This window comes from Pezoporus occidentalis, unplaced genomic scaffold (genome assembly GCF_034315485.1).
Source record: "Pezoporus occidentalis ecotype Australia unplaced genomic scaffold, CSIRO_AGI_Poc_V1 ctg18, whole genome shotgun sequence".
Classification (NCBI taxonomy): domain Eukaryota; kingdom Metazoa; phylum Chordata; class Aves; order Psittaciformes; family Psittacidae; genus Pezoporus; species Pezoporus occidentalis.
The window spans coordinates 7,217,708-7,243,981 of record NW_026913640.1 but is presented as its reverse complement, the minus strand read 5'-3'; the positions used below and the strand labels follow the sequence as shown (position 1 = coordinate 7,243,981).

The 26,274-nt window shown below is 42.4% G+C and overlaps 1 protein-coding gene across 2 annotated transcripts in view; it reads right to left on the bottom strand.

Annotated features, from left to right (window-relative positions):
* SACS (sacsin molecular chaperone) overlaps positions 1-21,143 on the bottom strand; it is a 67,326-nt gene extending 46,183 nt beyond the window's left edge. The window contains exons 1-2 of one of the 2 annotated variants that reach the window (XM_062615203.1): positions 20,517-21,143; positions 18,945-19,025 (exon numbers count right to left, since the gene is read on the bottom strand). The gene's annotated coding sequence lies outside the window, so the exon portion shown is untranslated. The remainder of the gene's footprint in view (positions 1-18,944; positions 19,026-20,516) is intronic. The other variant, XM_062615202.1, reaches the window with a different exon arrangement.
* Between the last annotated feature and the right edge of the window lie 5,131 nt (positions 21,144-26,274).

Here is a 26,274-nt window from a genome sequence, read left to right as displayed (position 1 = left end):
AGCGGCCAGGAAGCGCGGGCAATGCTGCTGCGGTGGCGTGGCAGACCCGGGTGCTTGGACTAACCGAAAGAATCCGCTGCTGGGGCGAACCAGACACTGCTGCGTCGGGAGGCCGATCCGGAGACCGAGGTTACAGGACGACCCAGAAGAAGACGATCCGGAAAAGGCTGGCCATGAAAATGGACCAAGAGGTAGCCCTGGACTTATTACAGTGCTTTTTATAAAAGCGGGGAACTGAGCCCTGAACTTTTTACAGTGCTTTTTATAAAAGCGGGGAATTGAGCCTGAGACTCTAAAGCAGCTAGCAGGTCTGGTGGCTGTAGGGAAGGCTAAGGGATTTTTTTTGCAGATCCTAATACAATATTTGAGGAGAGTGAGTGGCGAAAGTTTGGTGATGAACTATTTGACTCAGTGCTTAATGATTATAAAAAGGCAAAGAAACTCGGTAAACCACGGAGGGAAGTAATGAGCTGTATAAAAAGATACAAGGCAGAAAAGAAAACTGCCGCGGTATCAACGGAGAAACTAGGAACAGACGTCCCCGGTCGGTTGAAACCGGGGGAAGATTACAACTCGTTCCCCCCCCCCCCCAACTCGCGGGAGCACAGGGTTTCCCACCCCCCCCCCTTCCTTTTCTCCCCTCCATCAGAAGGTGCCATGGAGGAGGTGTAACCCCCTGCTCCCCCACCACCCCAGTTCCGAAAGTAGGGACTTTGAAAAGGACAGAGAATGTATATTAGAAGGTACACGCATGACAAGAGTCGAGGAATCCGAAGGAGAGAGGGCGGTGCCTCGGCGCCGGATCGATTGCGGCGCCACTGTGAAGCATGCAGTAGAAAATGGGGATCATGCGCTAGCGGGAGATTTAAAGGAACCGCGAGCCTCTCCAACCCACTATGCCCTAGAGTGAAAAAAAATTTAACTCAGTCATGGAGGAGCCAGGTCTGCAGATGGCTACATACCGAACGGGAGACATCTGATAAGAAAGACACAGCTGCGAGCAACGGAGACCCCGAGTTCGGCGCAGGATCAGCCCCCGAGTCCCCTGAATCCGAGCCAGATTTGTGTCCTCTGCTTCCAGACCCTGACTCTGTCTCCCGGGTCGGTCTGCTCGGACTTGCTGGCCCTGGAGACGCTCAGTTGTAACAATGGGTAACCAAAGATGTGATCATTACTGGGGAATTTTCTGCAATGGACATCTTTGCATATCCAGTGTTTACTACACAGCAGGGGGCTAAAGAGTGGGAAGCTCTCGATCTCAAAATAGTTAAGGAGGCCTGACAGTGACCACGTATGCGTTAAAATCCTCTTATACTCAAGCTGTATATGCTACGATTTTTTCTTGCAGTTGACAGGGGAGCCCATACAGTTTCTCTGTGATACTCATGTACTAGAAGTTGGTAAATATAAGTATGTCCAGGTTTCTATCAACCCTTGGAGACCTCTGTAGATACTGCTGGCCACTTCTTCCAGCACAGGCTGGCCACCTGTGTCAGAATGAGTGTGCATTTTGGTCAGTATAAAAGCCCAAGCCTCATACGATGTGGGGGAGGCAGAGCCTCTGCGGGGATGCCTGCTAAGGTTGAGCCTGCCACCTCGCACTGCAATGATGCTTCTCGGAGCTGGTTTGCTGTTAGTCTCCACAGGGTCCTTGTGCCGCGTTCTGTACGTGGGACTGTAGTGGGAGTAATGATGGCTTTTGCAGGGACTAAAAAAAAAAAAAAAAGGGGGAGAGAGAGAGTAATGATGTTACATTTAACTTTAACCTGTCTACTTCTGAAGAACTGACAACCTGGGGGAGGGGGTATATTTGTGTCCTCCTGCCTACAGGTCCATGGTGACTGCCTGCGAAGTTTGTGAAGCCCTGCCATGAGCTGGACAGACGAATGGATAAACCTGATGCCTCAGCTACAGGAGCTGACCTTGATTACCCCAAGCAGAATGAGATAGAGGAAGAGAAAGAACAAATGACTGCAAAACATCACTTGGGGGCAACTGAAAAGTAACATCCTGAATATGTGTGCTTGTAAAGTAGCTATTATTAGAGGTTGTTATTTTGTGTATTTACTAGCTAGTTGTTAATAAGAAACTGCACCTTGTATTGTATAGATTTGTCACTTGTAAAAGAGATGTTAGAGTATGGAAATTTGCAGTAGCTGCTAGGAAATGCTAAGGCAAAAGCTAGAAAAATTTTAATACAATGGTAGTGTTATAAAGCAGGTGATGGAACAAATTAAGAGGGGGGGAGAATTCCACTGGTAAGAAATTTCTTTGGCTAGTCCTTCACTGCCATCAGCATCTTCAACATGCTGCTGCACCCTGTAATAGTTACTCTGCTAATGTAAATGTGTGTGTGCCTTGCTGTAGTAGCAACTTGTTACTGGATAAAACAAAAGGGGGGAAGATGTGGAGACAGTGTTCTCACGGGAGAATGCATAATTGGTACATAAACTTTGAATAGTCCTGAAAGATACAGCAAGGCCATGAGAGGCCTGAAGAAGCTTAAGCAAGCAAGATAAGAGGCTGGAATTCACCAAGTTAATGAGAACTGTGGACTGTTGGCAAGCTTTCAAGGTTCAGTTCTCACACCTGTGTTTAACCAATTATATGTTAGTCACTAAGGGTCTTCAAAACATGTATCCAATCATAATATGCCAAATCACTGTAAGTGCTTCAGCCAGGGCCTTGGCTCAACTAAGCAGACTGGGTTGCTGAGTTGCTAAGCAGACAATTCTACATCGAAGGCAATTTCTGATTTGTTTTAATGTTGACTCTGTGAGACATGCAACACTGCAGAACCTTTTGTTGTTGGAACAGGGACATGGATGTGAAGAGTTTGATGGAATGTGTTGTATGAGTTTCTCTGATTATGCTAATTCGATGCACGCACAGCTGAGAACCCTGGCTCAGCTTACCCAGCAATAGTAAATGAGCAATATCCTAAGAATAACTAGATGGTTGTCTTCACAGGGCATTACAGGTTGAGTCAAACACTGCTGTTTGAAGTATTGCACTTATGTATCATTGTTAGGTTAATCATCGTAGCTATTAGACTTGCTTATAGTTGTGTGATAAAACAGGTGAACAGAATAACCCATAATGCCTTGCTTGCACAAAGAAAAAGGGGGGAATTGTTGCAGAATGACTCTAAGAGCAGGACCATAGAGTTCTGGAGGACTGTGCAAGCAAGGCCGGGGATGGCCCCCACAGGTGGCCGGAGACCGGACCTGGGAGGAGAATGTGGAGGAAGCTGTGGGGGCTAACCAATACTGTTATGCCAAGAAGGAGTGGCTGAATACCACTCCTATATGTGTGTGAACTGCGTCACAAATAAACTACAAGTTGCTTATCACCCATATTGGGTTGGCCTGTCTGCTTCTCCTCGCCGCTTACAACTAAATATCTTCAATATAAATTTTTTTTCTACAAGTGCTTAGATGTATACCTAGCATGTACTTGAAAGAAAAGTTCCACACTTAAGTAACGCAGATTTAAGCAAACAGCTATGAAAATTCAGCCTCATTTACCCAGGTAGGAATGATTTCATGGAGAGTAAAACTGTTGCTGCCTTGCTGCGTAGTGGGTTGCAGTTGGGAGGGGAGCTCCAAGGAAAGGCATTTTGGCTGCAGTGGAAAGCCAGGCTCAAGCGGGTCCTGGCACTCTGTGAAGCAGCCATTGTTGGAAGATCAGGCAAGCTTATACCATTTACCGTAAAACACCATTAGTAAAATTGCACATGAAAAATATTTGAAGTTACTTGAGCAGCTTCAATTGTCTTGGGGAAGAAAACAGAAAAAAAATAGATTTGTAATAGAAAGCTAATTATGACTTTAAGAGGCAGCCTCTCCATAATTAGTGAGTGACACATTTTCTCAGACTGAATTCTGTTTTTAGATTTAGGCTTTCAAAGATTGTCCTTTATTATGCTGCTGTGGGGAAGCTTTTTAATTCATTGTGATTTTGTGCATGATTTCACACATAGGACTGTGCATGACTTGCATGCCAACAAGACTCTAGCCAAATCCATTATCTTAGTAAGTCAGTAATTGCTGCATTTCTCTCATGGCACTGAAAAGCCCCCTGATATGTCATTTGCTCTTGGTACCGACACACCCCATGAAAATAAAAATATCTTCTAGGATTTTTTACAGTCACACCTTGTCCAGAAAATGGATAGGTTCAAAGTACTTGAAAGCAGCCTAAAAGTTACTAATTCAGTAACTAGTTTGCTTATCAGAAGAACAAGTTATATGACAGCATGGAGTGACCTGTCTACACTAGCAAATCATTCTGATAGTCCTCAAAGGAGCTTGGTCTTGCCAGCATGGATGTGACTGAATGGTGTTGTCAGTTTGCTACCAGATCCCATTACAATCCTAGAAAGATTTTGACATGGTCATCTGTGCGTTGTCTTCTGTGGTAAGAAAGTGAGCCAACTTGGCTGCTGGATACCAGATTCAGCCTGACCCTGGCATACTAACTTCCTGACCTTACACTTCTTCAGTGCCTGAAGTGGTCATACAGGCTACCTTACAGCTTTATATGATGCTGAGCTGCAGCCTCTGAGAACATTCTGTCATATAATTTATTAGTGTAGACATAATAAAAGATCTGTTCTTGAAAAAAAAAAAAAAAGCAGTTACGACCATTGTCTATGCCAATTTTCTTCTGTGGGATTTATTAGTTTTCAAAAGGAAACACCTTTGCTGGAGGATTTTATGTCTGTCTTGAATTGAATTTTAGTGGAGGAAGTTTAGTAGTCAATCTAGGGAAAGTTTTGTGAATGCCTGTGATTAGTTGGAGGTATGGTGCCACAGGCATAGCTATGCAAAGACCTAACTTGCCTGGATATATATATATTAAAGTTTCAGAAATTTCTGGTGTGAAAACCATTATTGGTCATCTGACTATCTGTTCACTCGTCATCCATCCTTTTAGTATTGGGATCAGTCTACACTTCACATTCTACTAAATACAGCCTAAAGTACACATACCCTGACATTCTTTTCTCAATAATAACAACTAAATAAAAACTGTTAACACTCCATCCAGCAGCCTGGGAAGCATGCAAGAACTATCAGAATTACTGAACACAATCCAAAGTTTAGAGGAGAAAATTTATGAACAAAGCACAGCAGTAGCTAATCCTCAAATTATGTTTTACACAGTTTAAAGAACAATTTGATCACAAACCCATTATTGATTATACTGACTTCTGTTGGAATAAGAAAGACTGCAACAACAGGAGGTACATAGCCTCAAGAAGGAGAGCAGTTGTGAGCAGCACAGCACAAGAGCTGTGCTGACCAGAGCCACAGCATGGGTCACTAGTGGGATGTGCACAGGCAAAGGTACCCTATCCATCTGCTGCCTTCATGGTTACCTTGCTTGTATCTAGCATTTGTGTTAAAGGTTAGAGGATACATCATGGCACAATCGTCTCGAGCTAATCAATCATAGCTCCTTTCAGTATTACAGCTGCAGATAGTCGATATGTAAATGGAATGGGAGAAAACCACTTTTTTGGGTTAGGACATTTCTCTTGCCCTCTACAATGCTTTCTTTATAGACTGTAAATTAAATGATAATCTACAACTTGTATCAATAACCAACATCATTTTGGTTTTGCCAGTAAAGGTTTTACCAGCAAATACAGGGAGATGTGCTTTGTGGCACAAATAGAAAACTTGCGTTCTTCTAAACCTGTTAGCATGAGAGAAACATCCCTTTAAAAGGGAAAAAGCAAGGGTATCTGCCAAAACTGAAGGCTGACAAATGAGTGCCAAGAGAGGCAGAACAAGCTGGAAACCCAATATGCCTGAGGTGTACTCGCTGACCTCAAGTAATATGGGTCATCTTGGGACTAATTTGTAATCTCCTGTACACCATTGCAAATACAAAACTTCTCAACCATTTCATTAAATTCTGTTTTCTCCTGGGTTTATTAGGCAGAAGCACATGACAAGTTTAATTCTCAAAATTATAATCCCACACCACGAAATAGCAGCAGTGGGTCTGAATGATCCTAAACCACCCTCACAAGAGGTAGCGCACAGTCCAGAGTGAGCAGCTAAATCTTGAAAAAAAGACCATTCAGGTATCCAGATTTTGAGAAGACAATCACCTCTTAAGCACAAATTGTTCCTGTCAATGCGCAAGTATACTAGCTGGGTTCAAAATGCATTTCTATCAAAGGTTAAATTAAATTCAAGCCATCACTCAACTGCAGGTACCACACAAGTGTACGAAGTCGTTTCTCAAAGAAAGCTGTTCTGCAGAAATTTGAGATGGACCTGACACACTGTAATATAATAATGTGCCAGCAAGCAAGAAATGCTGGAAGCAAATGTGTCCTTAACATGTTCATGGTCTAGGCAGCTTTGGTATAGCAAATTCAATTAAAATGAGTAGTCCAGGCCATCAGCAGATATAAATCAGTGCTATCAGCAAAGTGTATGGCTCTGCATTTATACTGTTATGCATTTCATGAGCTTTTATGCTCTGTTAGATAATATTTTAAGATTACAGGTAAATTAAAAAGCTTTTAAAAATTCTAACACCTTAATACTATTTATACTATTGTTAGTATTAATACTGTGAACACTATATTATTAATGCTATTAAGATTATAATGAATAAAAAAGCTTCACTCTCAATTTGTATGTAGAGGACAGACTGATAGTAGCTGTACAAAAGTGATTCTTTTTCTAGAGTGTGACGATTTTGAGGCATTGGTAAAACATGTCAAATATATGTACAAGGGCAAAAATATTCAACAGATGAAAAACGAGGCAAATTTTGAGTCACAGGCTTTTTTTAGACCAAATGTTGTTTGTGCCTACTCCCTTCCAAGGCCACACTAGCAATAGAAAAAGTAATTATCACTCTTAGATCCCATCAAGTATCATAATCACTGACCCGCAACTCCATAATTGCCATAGGTTCCTACAATAGCAGGAAGTTTCACACACAAAGAAGATTCCCAGCTAAGTCTGAGTTGATGCCTATATGCCACATGAGGAGTGAAGGGGGCCAAAACAAGCAGAAGACTCTGCCAAGCCAATCATAAATCTGGGAGTGTATTTAACCTCAACTACATGAACCAGGTGTCCAAACAGGTATTTGAGAAAAGCCTGATTTATGAGTTTGTTCAAGGAATTAATTGCAACTGGCTTTCATTTAGGCAATTTTAACACCTACTGAAACCACAAGACTTAGAAGAGAAAAAAAGCTGTGCCAGCAAGAGTGTTGTGGAGAGCAGACACATTGCTCATCAAAACACACACCAGAGTCCAGGGCAAGTTCAAAGCAATGTTAAGGTCTGTTATCTGCAGCAAGGTTGCATGGTTCCCTCAAGCTGAGTGAACCCCCTCTCCTCACCACAACGTGGTGATCTGATAGTCACTGAAATTCATTCCTTATGAAAAGTTCTTTATTGTTAGAAGAGAGATGACAGCCTCCAGCAGCAGACAGTGAAGTTAAGCCATAAACTTAAGCAGTGGATGCTGTATGGATACATCTGTAGCACTTACTGCAGGACAGTTCAGAGTTACCTGAGCAAATGGAGTGACTGCTTGCACCAAGACCAAGTGGAGCAGTAATGATCCAGTGCTGCAGTAAGCTGAGCTAACAGCCCTGTGGTTCTCAAGGCAAAGGCAGTCTTCAGCTCAACACTGCACAAATACATCAGCTAAGATGACTACTACCATAAGCCATGGAGTAGAGGAAATTTGTCTCAGGGCCACAAAACCCACAATACTTACTGTCAAGAATAAGACTAAGTTAATTGAAACACACACACACAAAACAAGTAGGTCCTGTGATAACCTCATGTTTCTTTCTCAAGGGAGCAAAGGAAATACAATTCCCAACAAGCAAACGTGCTGAACACAAAATTTGCAATACTCAACTTATGGAAAAGGTGACTCAGGAAGTATGACTACACACAACAGTAGGAAAGCTCTAAAAATTGTTTGGAATAATATGACTAATCAACAGTTTGTTTCTGTGGTTTTCAAATGATCTTACACTGGGATCATTTGATCTTAAACATCTAGGACTGCATGAAGAATCCTTTCATCAAATTCTGATGCAGTAACCTAATAGATACCCAATGAAAATGTCTCAAAGTGATTTCTCACCACTGCATAGCAGCTGGAGAAAAAGGCTTAAACCTCCCCCCAACAAAATTGAGGGAAGAGTCATGTGGTTAAAACCTCACTGCTGTTCTCCAGAAACTCAGAGATTTTAGGACCTCTCCTGTGAAACTGAAAGCAGTGGATGCCACACAAAAGGACAAGCAGAAGAACTATTTGTGCTTAGAGTTAATTCTGAATCATTTAATGGGTTTTCCAATGAAACAGGAAACTAAGGCTGTCTATGAACCATAATACAGAAGCATAAAGAGGTCTGCAGTCACATACAAACAATGGAGCCATTAACCAGAGGAAAAAAAAAATAGCAGGAATATGGTTTATGACTTGACTGCACAATACAATGCCATTTAGATACCCAGCTGAATTGACAAGCTCTACTTTCTCTAAGGAAGGGTACACTAACTCTGAACTGAACACTAACACAGCTATATAATTTCTAGTATCTGAGCTAGTCTGGAGTATCCACCATAGCAGCACACTGTTCTATACAGATTTGCCAATACAAGAGTCTCTGAATTATCTAACAGTGGTATGTCAGCCTCATGAGAAACCACATGAAGGTCAGGATTGGAAATGAGCCCTTGTACAGAAAATACTAACATTTCAGAATAACTGTGCCATCAGTATTTTTTGTTGAAGTCAGACTCTGCAAGTGATACAGGGCTGGAAGGAAAAGTAGCTAGTCAAGTGTTCTGAAAATAAAATTCTCAAGGGGTTGATGAGTACTTTTCAGAGTTCCTTTTCTTTGTCTTTATGAGATTTTTTTTGATTTCTGAAATGAAGTTTTTAGCTCCAAAAATATCTTTCTTGAGCACTCTTCTTCAACAGTAACCTGGAAAACTCACAGCTTGATTTCTGCTTTGCAGCATTACTAGAGGCTGAAATACAAGGAAAACCAAACGTCCTTCATGGTTACCGGAAGGCCCTTTACAGTGCTGTACACAGAAGATCATTTTAACAGATAACTGAACTCAAAGAGTGGACCTGAAATGCACTTTGCAGAAATGCACTTGGGATGAAACATTAAATGAACCTACTTTAAAGATGAACTGAGGAAGCATGCTTATTCACCATAATGTCAGTTATGCCCTAAATTCTGAATACCTAATCTTGGTATTTGAATTCTTCATCTGTTTTGCCTCCTACCTTGTAAACTACTAACAGACAGTTTAGTCTCAAGTATACTGTATCAGAATGCAATTTGTGTTGTTTCAGATGATCACAAATAATAAAGTATTTGTCTATGTTCAAATGTCTAAAGCAGAAAAAAGTATACTTAAGGAAAATTTCTTACCTATAAGTAAAACAAACTCCAAATGGTTATCCTAAGTAATACATATATATGGAAAGTTTTCCTTTCACACAATGTGTTTAAAATAATTTTTATTTCACCTTCTGTCATGGTTTAACCCCAACTGGGAATTGAGTACCACACAGCCACTTGCTCACTCCTTTCTCCCTCCCCACCCCTCAGTGGATTTGAGAGAGCCGGAAAAAGGGAAAACCCACGGGTTGAGATAAGAACAGAACTGAAATAAAGTAAAATATTATAATACAAATGGTAGTAAGTCTAATGATAAGAAAGATCACAAAAAAAAAAAAGAGAAAAGAAGCAAAACTCAAGAAAAATAAACCACAAGTGATGCACAATACAGTTGCTCACCTCCCACTGACTTATGCCCAGCCTGTCCCTGAGCAGTGATCAGCCCCCTCCAGCCAGCTTTCCTTCTGGTTTATATACTGAGCATGGTGTTCTAAGATATGGAGTATTTCTCTGTCCAGTTTGGTTCAGGTGTCCCGGCTGTGTCCCCTCCCAACTTCTTGTGCCCCTCCAGCCTTCTCACTGGCAGGGAATGAGAAGCTGAATAAGTGCTACTTAGCAACATCTAAAACATCAGTGTGTTATCAACATTACTCTCATACTAATCCAAAATACAGCGCTGTACCAGATACTGGGAAGAAAATTAACTCTATCCCAGCTGAAACCAGAAAACCTTCAAGTGAAGGGCTTAGCCATATTCAAATTTTCCTACCAATCTTACATCAACATTTAAATTAAAAGCAGATGAGTTCAGATCTTTAAAAAGAGTGTCTTTAATCAGTAAAATGAATTGATGTTTGGTTTAGGCATTAACATTCCCTGAACACTGAGTAACCTCAGCTTCCAATGTTATAGCTGATCTCACTACCTTCTCTGGCCCAGTATCTTCCTCTTTGATCACCTTGCAGCACAGATGGCCAGTCAGGATGGATGTTACCCCGCTGTTAGGAGCAGCTGGACTTTCTGTCTTCTAAGGACAGTTCAGGGTTTTTTTCATTATTACTCTTATGATTGCAGTGAAGATTGGAAAGGACTGCTTATCACAGTGATTTGAAAGTCCTGAGAAGCAAAGCTGTTTCAAGTGCTGAATTATTTTTTTCTGTCATTAAAATAATTAATTCCTATATGGAGGTTATCCCCTTTGCTTACAGGTATTTGAATTCAGGCAGGATTGATAGCCACAAAACACTAACCTGCATCAGATATATATAAATGTGATTTATTTGCATTATGAATATGTTTTGCAGTGTATCCTCCTTTAAGGTTTGAGATAGATTGAAATTCTCAGACCTGTAATTCAGAAATCTGCATTTGAATGACAAAAACCTAACGATTGAATTTCAAGTCTAGTTACATAATATTCCCAACACTTTCATGGACAAGAAGGTATTAGCAGCATTCAAAGGAGCATTCGAGAAGCCAAGCCTTCTCCCAGTATTTATCCTGTCCAAAATCACTATTGCAAAAATCCTTTTTTTTATGTTAAATTACTGGAAAGCTCATGATAAGATAATTTTGATAACATCATGAGCCTGCCAAGTCATTCTGTCCTTCAGGAGGTATGAGGTGTGCAGACAGCCCTGGTTTGAGGTATCTCCAGCTGAGGCAAGTGTGTATTGCTGATATAACTGCATCTGACAAAAATGAGCTCTGATTTATCATGTCAGGGACATTCACATCAGTTTTGGACTGCAGACGATGTGTAGTGTACCACTTCACCAAATGATGCAGATCCTACCCTGCAACAGGTTCCAAACGATTTCTGGACAGAAGTTGAGATATGGCTTTTATACTTAGAAAACCTCATGCACAACCTGTAACAGAGGTAAAGAAGCAGAAGCAAGCAGCATTCCCATTTATTTTTGTCTTTCAATACAGGTACCAAGATTATATGGCTAGTAGAAAAAAACGTGCAGAAATTGAGCTTCCATAACTGAGGTAGGAGTTAACTCACTCTAGTTGAAAGAAACCAGATTATTGCTGTTCAAGAACTCTGGGACACAAAATTGCAGGTTTAATAGGAAATATTTTTAATAAATTAAACAGAGATTAGCACTATATGATGAGGAAAGAAAGTGATCGGGGCAACTATAGATCCTTTTACAGATCAATAGTGTGCAAAGCTTTGGAAAGGACAGACTAATTTAAGACATCAAAGCAAATGCAAAGTAAGTTAAAACACAACAAAATATGCAGTCAACCTAATATTCTCTATTTTAAAATTATATTCCAAAGAAAAGAAATGGCATAAACCTCATCTCCTGAAGTTTAGAAACACTGACCACAATGAAAACTGTCAGTTAAGCAGGAAAAGATGGAAATTATTACAGTGATGGTAGATAAGAACCAGCTCTATGGCAGATGATAATAAGAACCTAATGAGAGTTCCCCAAAGACATGACTTGAAACCATATGGATTGCTAAGGAAATCAACAGCCTGTCCTCTCTCCTCTAAGCAGAGACTAAAAGAAACTGGCCTCCGTAGCCTAGGAGAATAAAAGAAAAAGCCCCCAAAATGGCAGATTATTATTTATAAATCTATTAGATGAATGAACACAGGAAAAGAGGAAGTCCTATTTAACTCATTAGATCCTGAGGGCACAAAAGTATGTAGCTTTAGATTATCCCAGAATAAATTGAGCCTAGAGTGGGGAAAAATGAATTACAAAAGCAGTGAGGTTCTCAGGTAGCCCTCCAAAAGGAGATGCAAGCAGACAAAAGTGTCAGCTTTGGAGACTGATCAGCATCTTCCAATAAAGGCTTTACAGCCTATGACAATAGAGCACTGCTCTCTTCCACACATCTTTTCCAACCCTACAGGGAATTTCAGTGTTGATGTTTGCTTGCACCCAGGCATACCACAAGACTGCCCAATTTAAGATAGAAAAGTAAAATACATGCCTTTTGCCTTGCACCCAGACATACCACAGGACTTTGATTTAGGACAGGGAGCAAAATATTTTGTAATAGCTGTTTGTTTGGTATAGTGACATAATAGTATCAAATCTAGAGTAAAGGTACTCAATCTGCAACTATTAGGAAGAATCAGGAGCCAGCCTGCAAATATGTAACAGCCACCTGAGCAAAGAGAGCAGACCTGTGAGTAGAGAAGACTGGATCAGACTAGTCCCGACCTACGGAAAAGTGTATATAGACTCCAGTGGCACTTGGGGAAGACAGAAGAAGGCCTCCAGTTCCAGCTTCGATCTTTGAAGAGCTCTCAAGTCCAGCCATTTCATCCTCAGAGACTAAACCATCAAAGACTGTGCCCATCAGGGTCAACCAGCCAACGTCAGATTTATAGTATCTTATACCTAGGGCTTGCCTGGCATGTGTGAGCAATATTTAATATATAGTTGTTACAGTACTTGAGTAAAAAACGGCTTGCTCTAAGTGTGGAGACCTGCCTCTCCTTACAGCAGTTCTTAGTCCCCTAACAGAGACCGTTGCAACACCCCAGTATCAACCCCATGATCATAGACCAAGAAACAGAGCCTATAGTACCTGTTAGCAGAACATGGTGCTGCCATAACACTGAAGTAGCTGAAAGATTGTGCAATTTTAATATTTCATTACAAACTAGAGTTCTTTAAGATATTTTTGGAAGGCAGAGAGGAGAAAAATGCACCTACAACTTCCTTCCTTACCATTAGCACTAACTGGTCCCCAATCTAAATAGAATAGACTATTTCAGTTGGAAGGGACAAACAATGATCATCTGGTCCAGCTGCCTGACCAATTCGGGGCTGACCAAAAAATAAAGCATGTTATTAAGGGCACTGTCCAAATGCCTCTTGAAGCACTGACAGGCTTGGGTCATTGACCACCTCTCTAGGAAGCCTGTTCCAGTGTTTGACCAACCTCTCAGTAAAGAAATGCTTCCTAATGTCCAGTCTGAACCTCCCCTGGTGCAGCTTTGAACCTTTCTTAGACATCCTTTTATTGGATACCAGGGAGAAGAACTCAGCACCTCCCTCTCCACCTCCCCTCCTCAGGAAGCTGTAGAGAACAATGAGGTTGCCCCTCAGCCTCATTTTCTCCAAACTAAACAAGCCCAAAGTCCTTAGCTGCTCTTCACAGAACAGTCTTTCCTGCAGGGCTGCTTCCCCGCAACTCTTCTCCCAGTTTATACTTGTGCCTGGCATTACTCCTTCCTAGGTGCAGAATCCAGTATTTCAGATACATACCAACTCACATGTGCTCAAGGTCCGAATGAGGCTAGACCTGGGCCACACACCAAGTGTGTACCCTCCTCCCGGATCCCTGTGTCTCATGTGACATCCCTGTAGCCTTGGCAGATTTGTGGGAGTTTTGAGGAAGCAGTAGGGTTTGGTTTAGGTCAAAATGCCTGAAATAATTATGGTTAGGTTGTGTAAAAATGGTACTTTTATAGTGTAAAGTCGCTATCACAGACTTGCCTCCATAACTCATGTCAAGGAAAGAGGCAGCTCCATAAACAAGAAGTGGGGAGTATCTTGTAGGCTATCTTCTTTCTCCAGAGCAATTCCACATAGCAGTCAGCCAAATTTTCCTGCCAACTATAGGGAGCTGTTTCAGAAACAGACTCAAAAGTGAAACAAACTCTGATGAGTGCTGCTCATCTACCTGGAAAAGGGTGTTGATCAGACCCACAGATACTTCTGAAGCGTTCGTTGCAAGGCCATATTTTATTTTAGGTTACTGATGCTAATAAAAAAATCAACACATTTTCTTTTTCTCTCTTTTCCTTCAAGCCTAGTTTTTTATAAAAGCAGCAGGAAAGGACACTTATGATCACTACATACTTGTACAAGTAAAGTATGGATAGAGTTTGACAGACATGACCAAAAGTATTTCCATCTCTTTGTCATTTGTCAGCCAAAACTGATGACAAATGGTATGGCATTTTCTCCCTATGGCTAGTATGCTTTTAAGCAGGAAATTTATCTGTATGAATTTCTTCTTCATAAGTAAGAGGCTTCATCTCTAAATTGGGACACACTATGCTGAAAATGTTCATCTAGGAATGCCAAATGTTGCAGAAGGAAGGAGATTAACACAGTTATTTGGTTTGATAGAGCATGCCAAGACAGTTGGGAGAAAATCTTTTTAAAGTTGAGAATACTTAACTCATTTGCTGATGCTGCAAAGCAGCCTGAAAGCACTGACATGTAGCCTGTTTATTTAGCAGGTGCCATTCACAACAGCAACTGTTGGAAAATATTCTTAGAAGAACTCTGACAGGATTTGGTGCGCCCATGTTTAACGTCTCTTCTTTTTTTTTCTATTGTGTCACAGTGTACCCAAGTTAGGATATTACTTTCTAAACAGTTATTTCAATGCTCTTCTTTCCTGACCAAAATATCTAAAATGGTGGCCTAACACTGAAAGAAAGTGACCAAGGGACTGAATATGGACATTTCAGCATATGAAACAGAACTAACGTTATTCACAAACAGCTATATTAAGCAACAGGGGTATCATAAAGCCACATTCATGAGTGTTTGCAGAGTGTTTTGAACTACTTTACTGAACAGCACCTTATTAGCAAAAATTATGATTAATGAGAAGATTATAACAACGACCCTCTCTCTACAAGTACTGCAATAGAAAGAAAGAAATGAGAAGCATATTTCAGATAGGAGTTGCTACATTAATAATTAAGAAATGAAGCTGCACAGAAAGGGTATTTGAAAGATTTTATATTCTAGAGTTTAGGATGACCAAAATATGCATTTTTTCTGTTATTTATAGGTTTTTTTTTTTATAAAATTTAGCAGCTTGTTGTTATTCCTTTTAATAGAAGTAATATTTTATATCTTGATGAGAGAGATGCCAGAGGTTAAGATAAAGGGGCAAACAGGACTCCATGGGATCAATTAATTCAACTGAGTATGAGCAATTTTGTTACTCCATTATGTTCCATAAAGCAGGCTGGTGCATTTTCTATCCAGCTATAACACTGATCCATTAGAGAAAGAGAAGACATAGTCCTTCTCATTTATTATTTATAAGACAGGGCATGCACAGCTTGTCTGACATCATCCTTGTCACAGCTAATGAGAAACTGAAATAAATCAGGTTTTGGCATCACAGAAGAGATGGAAAAGCTCTTTCAGGTCTAGTGATCCATTTTTCTGCAGTAGGGGAGTGCTCTCTAAAATATGCAACTAAGTAATTCATTGTTTGTAATTGTATATATCCCAGAGTGATGAGCTTTCTACACCACTACTGTATACCAATACAGTTTAAAAGATGTGTTTAGAATTGACAGAAGTAAGCAAAGAAAACCAGAAAGAACTTTGTCAGCTCTTAAATCTAATTTAATGTGATGAACACCGTCAGGCTGAGACACTGCATGGTACAGGGCTGCTGAGGTAACAGGAGCCTATGCCAAGTGCCAGGGAAGAATCTCCAATGCCAGTCCAATATAAACATGAAGGTGATGAGGTGAAAATTACTTGTTAATGCCTGTCACTCTAAAGTCCAAAAATCAGCCTCCAGTGCACAGCTTGCTCTATCTCTTGTCCATGGACTCTCTAGAGACCCTGACTCAACATAGGCTTGTGCTGGTCCTATGTAGGCATGAGCTTGGATACACTTCTGAGTACAAAGGATAGAGCTAAGGACCTCAGTAGATTTTTCTTCCCTAGCTCTCTTATTTAGCATCACAGATATGGCCAGGGCCCCCAAATCTGCTCTTGGGGAGTAGGAGAAATATGAGATGCTGCTGGATGACTGAGGCTGGCCATGGACAGTGCTATTACAAGAAATCTCATGAGAGTCCATCAGAAGTGGTAATTCATGTAGGAATACAGCTGGTATGGGAAGGTGGAGGATATGGAGGGAGAAATTTGAGAAGAAAGGGGAAGGTTTATAGGAGGCATTTTATGGGGAAAGTGCAGGCACACAAGCAAAGATTGAGAGCACAGTACTGCAATTCTGCTTCTCTCCCAACAGGTCTCCATACATCTCCTAACATTAGCAATTTTTTCATAGTGCAAATGCTTTTATGGAACAGGAATCAGCAACACCTGGTGCCTGCTTGTAAAGTACATCAGACCACTCTGAAGCTACTATCATGTTCTTCATGATCTCAGCTTACATTAGTTAAAACCTGATGATAATTTTGCTGTTATTGCTGCAGAATTCCAGAGTGTACCAGATATAACTAACAAAGAGACAGCCAGGTAAAATTAGCCTAACCTAAAACAAAGTTCAAACTGTTCCTTTTTCTTCACTGAAGCCTTAACTAAAACTGTTATGGTCTAACCCCAGCCAGCAGCTGAGTACAATGCAACCACTCACTCTCTCCCACACACGGGATAAGAAGAATAATCAGAAAAAAAAAGGTAAAACCCATGGGTTGAGATAAGAACAGTTAATTAAAATTAAATCAAATATTATACTAATACAATAACAGTAATGAAAAGGGAGGGGAAAAAAAAGAAGAAATAAAACTCTAGAAAGACAAGTAGTGCACACTACAGTTGTTCACCACCTGATGACTGATGATCAGCCGGTCTCCAAGCAGTTATTGGTGCCTCCTGGTCAACTCCCCCCCAGTTTATATACATCCTATAGTATGGAATATTTCTTTAGAAGTTCAGGTCAGGAGGCTGTGCTCTCTCCCAGCTTCTTGTGCTCCTCCTCACTGGCAGATCACAGAAAATGAAAAAATCCTTGATTTAGAGTAAGCACCTACTTAGCAACAGCTAAAACATTGGTATGTAATCAGCATTATTCTTAAACTAAAGCCAAAACACAGCACTAGCAGCTAGGAAGAAAATTAACTCTTATCCCAGCCAGAACTAGGAAAAACTGGCAATTTAAATAGTGACATTTTTAGTTCCTTTTCATGGGAGACCAGATTATTAAAGCTCTGATCTTTACTATTTTCCACCAGCTGTCTTATCTCAAATAGGTGGTGACTGGGATATGCAGCCGTTCTCCTGTAAGAAAAAAGAAGCTAAACCTTACTTACTACTGAAAGGAACCTGGCACACATTTGTGCCCTCCTGAGGGGTCACAAGAGGAACTCAAAACACCTGCCCCATTGTGTCCTGAGTGTAAACACCATCCATCAGAAATGCTGCCTTATTTTGGTTTCATAGAATCATAGAATCTTAGACTGGTTTGGGTTGGAAAGGACATTAAAATCACCTAGTTCCAACCCCCTGCCATGGGCAGGGACGCCCCACACTACACCACCAGACCACTGTGGAGAAAATTTCCACAGGTAGTTTTAGGGAAGACAGCTAAGCATTTTCTTTCTAGCCTGACCTTCACTGCTGCACATTTCTTTTGCACAAAGACACGTAGGTCTCCACAGGCAGCTTGAAACCTTCCTTCCTCTGGTGTACCTCCATCGCAACTAATAATATACTTGCTAAAAATGCCAAACAATGACTGTCTTCTAGTGAGCTGATCAAAAACATGAAAAATGCTGATAAACTAGACCACCCCATTTAAAGGTTTAGTTAAAGACTGCTAAAATGTAAACATATCCATTAAATACACACTTAAAAAGAAAAACCTGATAATGATCTACAGACAAAACCTACTGTACCAAATAATGTGTGACTTGTTTTATTTCTTAGCTGAGGCAGAAATAATTGCTGAATACGTGTGTGTATAAGAAAAAAAAATATTGCTGAATGAACTAGCACTTATTTCTAAAAAGATTAAATCTTCCAAAAGATCAAATACTTCAAAATCCAGCTTGATTTTTTTCAATTCCATGTGTTATTCCAAGGGTTTGTACAAACTGGGCTGCTAGACACTGTTTAAACTCTTCAAGAAAATGCTCTTTTGGATTATTATTTTTTGGATTATTTTTAGTGTGAGGTGTCCCTGCCCATGGCAGGGGGGTTGGAACTAGATGATCTAAAGGTCCTTTCCAACCCAAACCATTCTATGGTTCTACAATTATAAAAACCTGCATTTTTCTATATTTGACATAAAAATTCATCCAGTATTTCAGAAACTATTCTTCCTGAGAGCAGGATCCAAGCAGCCCCAACCACTGTGAAGTGCAATTACCACTGACTAATTTTAGGTATGTGGTATATTAGTTTTCCTGGAAGTAGCCCTGTGTTTCCATTAACTTTACAGGGACCCTCAGGCAAGCATGGTCCTAGCTTGGGCATCTTAGATCCTCTATAGTATTGTTTTATGAATCTGGGCCTGTTGCCCTGCAGTATGTAAAAAATAATTTCTGAGAAACAGGAAAACAATTAAGAAAGAGCGACAAGAAATAGAAGGTTTTCAAGTTGGACCCAAAAAACACCAAATTCATCGCAGTGTAATTCTGCTGAACACAATGGAAGTACACAGGAGATGAATTTTTCCCACTGTCTTCACAGGACAGTAAGCAGCCTATAAAACATTTTGATCTAATTAAATTATGTGATGGTCCTGCACATTTTCAGTATGGGAACAGAAATTCTCTATGTGACATTAAGTTTTTGTATTCTTGTAGTACTCACATGACAATGCAAGTGATTACTCACTCAAGTCTTTGGAAATCCTGATTCCAACCAGAGATGCTGCTTGGGAGTGTGACAATCCTGACACAGGAGAGACACAAGAATGAACACTGACAATACCACAGCTTCAGCATTCACAGTCACTGCTGGAGCACTCCCTAGGTAATAGTATTTTCTTACAAGCTCATTAAAGGCTAAATTTGGCTTATAAATCAGTTTCTGGTAGTAAGCAATAAGAAGTTGCTGTAATACCTCCAAGAATACAAGGTGTGGGCAACTCCAAAAGCAATGATGGGTTCCTTGGTGTAAGGATAGCTCTGCCTTACATTCCCACTGAGGTGATCAGCGTGATGGGGGCAGAAGTGTGTAGTTACCTGCAGCCATAAGCATTAGGAGCTGCAGTTCTGCCAGGTCCCAGAAGAGATGCACAAAGACTCCTTGCGTCAACTACTCATCCTCCTTAACAGCCAGCACAGGCTGCTCGTCACAGCTGCCCTGCTGTTACGTCCCCTGCCGCTGGAGTGAGAGCTGCCAGTGGTTTCTGCAGCAGCTGGGTAGGCACCAAGAAATAGCCGCAAAGGCAGTTAAACACGTGATATATTCTTTGATTTAGAATCACCATGCCTTATGCAGTATTTAGACAGGTGAAAGCAAAACTAATATTCTCATAAGAAGGAAAATTCTCACTCCTTAGTGTTTTACTCTGCTGACATTAATAGTTTTAGCTACAATAAAAAAAGAAAAATTGCCTGATTACCAAAAAACATTTGCTGAGAAACACAATGCAATAAACTTGCTCTAGCTCTGCTTTTTAACTTGTTATTAAAGCTGCACTAGATCACTAGGGCATATGCAGAATAAAAAGCAGCAAGTCATTTGCCAAAGACAAGACATCAGATTTCCATAAGAGCAAATGTTTACGTTTAAAAACACATACATCTACTGCAGCTAGAAACAACCAAAGATTGGAAAATCTTCATTCCTTTGAGTAAAAAATCATACTTGGCACTCTCTTTGGGAGAGCTATGTTAAGAACCAGTCTCCCAATGGTAACACACAAAGCTATTGGAATTTCATAAGCTTTCTACAACAGCATACATAAGAAAAAAAGGAGAAGAAAGCACTTGGCATGAAGCAAGTTTGTGTAAGAAATAATTCTGGGATTTTTTTTTAAATTAGGTCAGCCATTGCTGCGTGAAAAAATGCATTGTGTATCCCAGTGCTTGAAGGCAGTGCTGAAATTCAGAGAGAGGCCTTTGCACAAGGAGGGTGGTACTGCTGCAATACGCTAGCACATCTATAGAGCAAAGCCCAGAGAAGCTGTCAGGAAAGAACAAGCTCATGTGCAAAGTTCCATGTTTCACCCTCCCTGCCAGCGCACTGCAGCTCAGGAGTCACCCCAAAATCCAGTAGAGACACAGGCAATACAGTTATTTGTCTAAATACACTATTAAAAGTGTCACAGTCAATGTTTTCTTCACCAGTGAGTGCTAAAAGCACCAGGATAGCCATAAAATATCTCCCACAAACAACTGCAGTGACCACGGGATCTGCCATTGAGCTCATACTTACAGCATCTGCTGGGACAAAGCTCGGTGTTTAACTATTTCTTCACAAACTGCTTCCACATGCTTGCTTGCTCATTGTGCCATTTCTTCCATTGGTTGCTTGTGTTTGACAGCATCTGGACCACAAAACGATCCTTTCCCCCCTCTTTTGCAAAATTAGCAGGCTGCGGAGGGATGCGGGACTGCTGCTGCAGCCGATATCTCCCAACAGCCCAATGCAGCAGAGGCTTTAGCTCCCCCTTCCCAGCATGGGTTTTTTCTTTCCTTGTGTGTGGTTTGTTGTGGTTTTTTTTTAAAGAGATATGGTCCTGACTAACGTCAGGTTTCAGGAGCCCAGTGCAACCTGACATTTTGCTGCATTATTTCTTCACTTTCTACATTTCTTACAATAGAAATTGTATTTCTTACAATAAAGATAATAGATTTTCTACCTTTTTATTTCATGCTTGAACTATCCTGCTGTGTCAAAGAATGCTTATGTTTAAAATGTTCACAACTTGAACAAATTTCTGAAAACTTCTGTCTGTTTAACAGTTTCAGTAAATACCCTTACTGTTCTGTTTCTGGCTCTCTCTTTACCACCAGCATGCTTTACCCGTGCTCTTTAAGACTGCCTTAGATTAATTTTGTCAGTGCTGATGAAGACCCAGAAGTCCGTGTGCTACCAGGAGCATCCTGAGTTTGGCTTCTCTTTTCCAAGTTGGCACAAGTACCTGTTAGCACTTACACATTTTGAAATTTAGCTCCATATTTACTTCACATTCATATTCCTGTTCATGTGATCAGTTCTGCCTAAAGCAGAACTCAGAAGAATTGGGGAACTCAGATACAAGCTTTAACAGAAACAAAGACTGGACCATTTAAAGCATTTCTAAGATTTTTTGTTCCCTCACCTTAGTCACCCATGTTATCCTGTCAGGCTGCCCTCCAAGAAAAACAAGAAACCTTTCTTTTGAGAGCTCTTCCAATCTTGCCAGTCCTGCTGCTTTGAGCTCCATGTGTTAGTGCATAGTGCTGTCGCACCCCAGGGTCCAGCAGCCCACTGCCAGAAACATGTCCTTCTGACCCCTGCCAGTCTTCATTTAAAATGCAGCACATCACAAGAGCTTCAGGAGTGGCTGAAAGTGTGAGATTAGGGATTTCTAGGGACTCAGAAGCTCTCTTGTCGCTCTGCAGTCCTTGGCTGCACAGAAGATGCACTAGAAATAGCTTGTCTACAGGGTAACCCCTGCAGAGGCAGGGGAAAACAACTACTGACAGGAGGAAAACACAGTGCTATTGCAGCCTTGAACAGACAGAGGAGTCCTCCTTAGAGAATTTTAGGACCTCCTTAGGACCTTACTATGACTCTGCTGCTTTGGGTTAAGAAAAGTAAAAACAACCAAAAACCTGTTTTCCTGCCAAGGAGCTGAGGCTGACTTCTGTCATGTTGAAGGTTAAAGTAACATTGCAAACACTAAGAGGCATGTGCAGCATTGTATAAAAGGATACATTAAACTTCCAAGGAAAATAGGCCTGCTTCATGTTAAAGTACATCTGATAGTAAGTGAAATTATTTGTGTTATCACAAGCAGTTTACTGGAGGAGGCCAACATCCTTATGTTTAAAGTCCTGGTCATGGAAGGTTGAGAGGTACTGAGCACAAGTAAGCAACAAAACTGGCACTACAGTATTGCTTTTTGTGGCACAGAGATCAGGGAAAACACATTTTTCTGATCATCACATCTCAGCTTTACTGAACTTCACCACAGTCACAGTAAGAAATCCTCTCTGAGTCCAAGTAAACAAAAGGAGATTGTAACCAGGCAGAGTAGACTGTTAAGCCAGGAAAATATGCGGTGCCAGTCTCCAAAATATTGCCCCACTGGATAAGCTCCTGCAGCATAGTGATCTCACACAGCTGTCATGTTGCTCCTAAACTTAGCTGCTGAAAGCATTGGCTCCAACACTGTGGCAGCTGAGAATGACACCTTATTTCCCAAGCAGGGCACACATGTTGGCTGCAACTGCCAGGGGCTGTGCTGGCCACAGAGGTCACTAGGGTGGCATCAGCCCTGCTTGCCAATATCAGACCCTGAAAGCAGAAAAATATCTGTATCGGGGGTAGGGAATGAAGCCATGGATGACATAGGAAGCATCCCAAGGATAGGAGGCAATGAAGGACAGGACATTGAAAAGAAAACGCTTTAGAAGTATTTTCTCACAAAGAGCTCAATTCCTTTTAAAGCAGCAGGCATGAAGAGTCCTCACTTGAAATTCTTTTCCTAAAGTGAAAAAATAGATTGGGAAGAGAACTGCTAGCATTATTAGCAATCTTCTTACGGAAGAATGTTAGCTGAGGGCAGCCCTGTCTCTGGAAACTGAGCCTGAAAGAGCAGCTGGGCTTCCCACATGGGAAGCAGGTGAAGGGCAATTTCCCCTCCAGGGATTTTTTAAAACAAAGACACAAATAAGTATTTGATTGATGCATTCACCATCCCAGCTGTGAAAATCAAGTAAAATTAGAAGGCTCATTGCTTCTGCTGAGTTAACTCAGACAGAGACCGCGTCCCAAACCGTGGCTGTTCAGGTCTCTGGGTGCAGGGAGTGCCAGAGCCTGCTGCTGCCGGGGGAGGGAGGACAGCATTCCACCTGCGTGAGGTGTGAGCAGGTAGAAGATCTGCTTAGCCCGGTGGCAAAACTTAAGGAGGAGGTTGAGACACTGAGGACTATCAGGGAGTGTGAAAGGGAGATTGACTGGTGGAGTAACTCCCTGGCGTGCCGGTCGGAATGGTTCCAGGGAGATACCCCCCAAAAGGGGAAGGACCCCCTGCCTTCTCACACAGAGGGGGATGGCCCGAGACAGCCCCTGCCCTGTAGCTGTTGCGCAGAGGTAGGGGACCAAAAAGACGACGAGGGTTGGAAGAGAGTTCCAGTTCGGCGTCAGTGGGAAACCCTCCCCCTTTCCTGCCCTGCTTCCCCAGGTGTCCCTCCGTAATAGGTTCGAGGCCCTGGATCTTGAAGGAGAGGTAGGTGAGGATGTGGGGCAAGGCCAGCCCACAAGGCCTCATAGGAAAAGGCGGTCGACTTTGCACCTCAAGACTGCCTCTGTTAAGAAAGAAAGAAGGGTCATTGTAGTAGGGGATTCCCTTCTGAGAGGAACAGAGGGCCCGATATGCAGAGTTGACCCTCATCATAGGGAAGTGTGTAGTCTGCCTGGAGCCCGGATCAGGGATATCACCAGGGCGCTCCCCAACCTGGTGCACCCGACAGACTACTACCCGCTGCTGGTCTTCCAGACAGGTGGGGAGGAAGCTGCTTCCCGCAGTCTGAGGGGGATGAAGAAAGACTACAGGGCCTTGGGGCGGATGGTGAAAGAGTCTGGGGCTCGAGTGATCTTCTCCTCACTCCTTCCATCTTCCACTGATGATGTGGGAAGGAATGGGAAGATTCAGTTCATGAACGATGGGCTTCAAGACTGGTGCTACAGGCAGGGCTTTGGATTCTTTGATAACAACTGGTTTTATAGGGCACCATTCTGGACAACGACAAGTGAGAAAGGTTTATCTCACAGAGGCAAAAGGATGCTGGGGCATGAATTAGCAGGGCTCATTTGGAGAGCTTTAAACTAGATTCGAAGGGGGATGGGGTTGTAGCTGGGCTTGCCCCAGTGGGGCAGCACTCCAGAATTAATGAAGACTGGGAGGCCTCCTATAATCCTAGGGTGAAATCGGTGTGCTCAGCTCGCTCCCTGAAATGTCTGTACACCAATGCGCGCAGCATGGGAAATAAGCAGGAGGAGTTGGAAACCTGTGTTAAGTCAGGAGACTGTGATCTGGTGGCAATTACAGAGACGTGGTGGGACAGCTCACATGACTGGAATATAGTCATGGAGGGCTATGTCCTTTTCAGGAAAGACAGGTCAGCCAGGCGGGGTGGTGGGGTTGCTCTTTATGTGTGGGAGCAGCTACAATGCACTGACTTCTGTCCAGGGACAGATGACGAGCGAGTTGAGAGTCTGTGGGTGAGAATTAAGGGGCAGGCTGGCAGGGGGGATACTGTTGTAGGTGTCTGCTACAGACCACCGGATCAGGGTGAGGAAGTTGACGAGGCCTTCTACAGGCAGCTGAGAGCGGCCTCACAGTCACAGGCCGTGGTCGTCGTGGGGGATTTTAACTTCCCTGATGTTTGCTGGAAGGACCACTCGGCAACCCAGCCGCAGTCCAGGAGGTTCCTCCAGTGTGTGGATGATAACTTCCTCCTGCAAATGGTGGATGAGCCGACCAGGAGAGGAGCGCTGCTGGATCTCATCCTCACTAACAAGGAGGATCTGGTTGAAGCAGTAAGGGTTGAGGGCTGCCTTGGTTGCAGCGACCACGAGATGGTGAGTTCAGGATCTTGTGTGGTAGGACTAGTAGAATACCAAGTAGAATTGCAACCCTGGACTTTAGCAGGGCAAACTTTGGCCTTTTCAAGCAATTGCTAGGGGAAATCCCATGGGCAAGGCTGCTTGAAGGTAAAGGGGCCCAAGATAGTTGGTTGACATTCAAGGACTGCTTTTTCCGTGCTCAAGATCGGAGCATCCCGACACGTAGGAAGTCAAGGAAGAGGGCCAAGAGACCTGCGTGGCTAAATAGGGAATTGCTGGGTATGCTCAAGTGGAAGAGGAGAGTTTACAGGTCATGGAAGGAGGGGCTGACCACTTGGGAGGAATATAAGGCTGCTGCTAGAGGATGTAGGAAGGCAGCTAGGAGGACTAAGGCCTCCTTAGAATTAAACCTGGCGAGAAGGGTCAAGGACAGCAAAAAGAGCTTTTTCAAATACATGGCAGACAAAACTAACACCAGAGGCAATGTAGGCCCACTGATGAACGGGATGGGTGCCCTGGTGACAGAAGATACAGAGATGGCAGAGTTACTGAATGCCTTCTTTGTCTCTGTCTACTCTGCTGCAGGCAGTCCTGAAGAGCCCTGTACCCCTGAGACCTTAGATGAAGTCAGGTCAACGGAGCGGTTTGCCTTAGTCGATGAGGAATGGGTTAGAGACCAGTTGAGCAATCTGGACATCCGTAAATCCATGGGTCCAGATGGGATGCACCCGCGGGTGCTGAGGGAACTGGCGGAAGTCATTGCTAGACCACTCTCCATCATCTTTACCAAGTCTTGGGAAACGGGAGAGGTGCCTGAGGACTGGAGGAAAGCAAATGTCACTCCAGTCTTCAAAAAGGGCAAGAAGGAGGACCCGGGTAACTATAGGCCGGTCAGCCTCACCTCCGTCCCTGGGAAAGTGATGGAACACCTTATCCTTGGTGCAATCTTAAGGCATATCAAGGATAAGAGGCTTATGAGGGGCAGTCAACATGGCTTCACCAGTGGGAAATCATGTTTGACCAATCTCTTAGCCTTTTATGAGGAAATAACACGGTGGATGGATGATGGCAGAGCGGTGGACGTGGTCTACCTTGACTTCAGCAAAGCATTTGACACAGTCTCCCACAGCATCCTCACAGCTAAATTGAGGAAGTGTGGTCTGGATGATCAGGTAGTGAGGTGGACTGCGAACTGGCTGAAGGAGAGAAGCCAGAGAGTTGTAGTCTATGGGGCTGAGTCTAGTTGGAGGCCTGTAACTAGTGGAGTGCCTCAAGGGTCAGTACTGGGACCGGTATTATTTAATATATTCATCAACGATTTAGATGAGGGAATTGAGTGTACTACCAGCAAGTTTGCTGATGACGCTAAGCTGGGAGGAGTGGCTGACACGCCAGAAGGCTGTGCTGCCATCCA